At 39.1% G+C, this 2,046-nt stretch overlaps 1 long non-coding RNA gene across 1 annotated transcript; it reads left to right on the forward strand.

The window, feature by feature from the left end:
* The first annotated feature begins 1,009 nt into the window (after positions 1-1,009).
* On the forward strand, positions 1,010-1,727 carry LOC140182807 (uncharacterized). Its single transcript, XR_011878950.1, has 3 exons — positions 1,010-1,162; positions 1,344-1,412; positions 1,498-1,727. It is a non-coding gene; the product is annotated as an uncharacterized lncRNA (long non-coding RNA).
* Positions 1,728-2,046: the final 319 nt, after the last annotated feature.

The following is a 2,046-nucleotide window of genomic DNA, read 5'->3' on the forward strand; positions in this document are numbered from 1 at the left end:
TTCGGTTTTGATGCTGAAAACCTTAACCAAATCGAACCGAACCGGTCAACTTAAAAACCATAAAAACCATTAGACCATTATCCCACCCCACCCCCATCAGATAACCTCACGTTCCTAACCCATTACCCCAACGCAGCCACTCTCTCAAAGAAGCCCGATTACCACAACCCCTCCCAGCCCCTCTCAGCCCCGCCTCCCAGCCCCTCTCAGCCCCGCCTCATAGCCCCTCCCAGCCCCGCCTCCTAGTGCCTCACAGCCTCTTCCAGTCTAGCCGAACCTACCCCTCCCAATCCCGCTGAACCACTGCCTCGCAGCCCCTCCCAGCAGCGCCTCCTAACCCCTCCCAGCAGCGCGAACCGGCGAACCCATCAGCGACGTTCAGCCCCTCCCAACAGTGCGACCCGTCGAACGCAGCCCCTTCCAGCAGTGCCGGACCAGCCACCCAGCAGTGCCGGACCAGCCCCTTCCATTCCCTCCCAACGCCGAACACCAGATATAGAGCCTCCAAGTTAGGTATTAATTTGAATAATTTTTATTCTATGTATTATGTATTTGTTGCTGATTGTTGTTGATTGTTCATTTATTTGTTGCTGATTGTTGTTGATTGTTGTATTTGTTTATGCTGTTTGTTGTATTTGGGGATTTTAGCTTTTGAATGTGTATTATTCCTGATTGTTCAGGTTCTAGGTTCTGATTGTGGTGTTTTTAGGAGACGTTCTTGCTGTTTATTGATTTGCTGACTTTGTATTGTTGAATTATTTTACTGCTTCTGTTTGAATAATTTTTGTTCTATGTTGAGTGTATTTTTGAAATTATTGATTATTGAATTTGTTTATGCAGTTTGTTGTATGTGGGGGTTTTAGCTTCTGAATGTGTATTATTTCTTATTGTTAGGGTTCTAGGTTCTGATTGTTAGAGAAGTTATGTTTTTGATTGTTAAGGTTCTGAATGTGTATTATTAAATGCTGTATTTGAGATTTGTGTGCTGATGTAGTTGCTATATGGAATTGATGCTCCTGAAAGTGTAATGCCATATAGAAAGGAAGCTAAAAATGAACCAACAAAGATTGTTCAAGGAAAGTCTTTGAGGGTCCTTGTATATGGAGAAGATCGCTATGGTCGTTGTGTCGGTGATCTCTACTATAATGGCATTTTTGCATAGGTAATTTGGTTTGTACTTTCTCTCGATTTTTCATTCATTTGTCAAGGTCGCCTTTGGAACATTCTTGAATTAATTTAGCTAGATACAATTAAATAACAACGAAATACATGTTAGTTCAATTAGCTCTATATAACATAGAATTGCTTTTGAGTTTCTCATTTTGCTTTTCTTTTATGATAAGGAAATGATGCTGAAGAAGGGTTTAGAATGGCACTACTAAGCCTATGACAAAAGTCCAAAACTAGAAACAGTAAGTGATATACTACTTTTTCTTGTTTCCTTCTTTTCTTTGTGCCAAAGCTATGTATCTAAACTTTATATTGTTGTTATTCTAGTGGGAAAACAAGCAAGAGCAGAGCGAGTTGGATTATGGGCTTCAAAGAATCCAAAGAACCCTGTGCCTGGATATATATATATATATATATGGTCTTTTAATAAATAAGGAATTCGTTTTCTTATGTGTTTGTATTTTGCTGAATTGTTAACACATTAGTCACTTTAAACAGTAGAATATGTAGCTTTTTTTATCTATAACTGTGAAAGATTGAATCAAGACCTTTGTTAGTTATTGCGTATTTGTGTTCTATGATTGTGAAATGGTATGATAGGTTTTTCTTTGAGTTGATTGAAAAAACCGAACAAACTGAACAAAGCCAAACCGATTTCAATTGGTTTGGTTTGGTTCGGATGATTTTAATTAAAAACCGAACCAAACCGAACCGCAGCTTAATTAAATGATTGGATCGGATGACTTTTTTTTGAAAAACCGAACCAAACCGCACCACGAACACCCCTAGGCGGAGGTGATAACTCTTCTCAATATTCCAATCCAAAAAGGAATACAGCAAAATTCTAAGAACTATGAATGTGTAGAGAGAAAACCT

This window comes from Arachis hypogaea, chromosome 20 (genome assembly GCF_003086295.3).
Source record: "Arachis hypogaea cultivar Tifrunner chromosome 20, arahy.Tifrunner.gnm2.J5K5, whole genome shotgun sequence".
Lineage (NCBI taxonomy): Eukaryota > Viridiplantae > Streptophyta > Magnoliopsida > Fabales > Fabaceae > Arachis > Arachis hypogaea.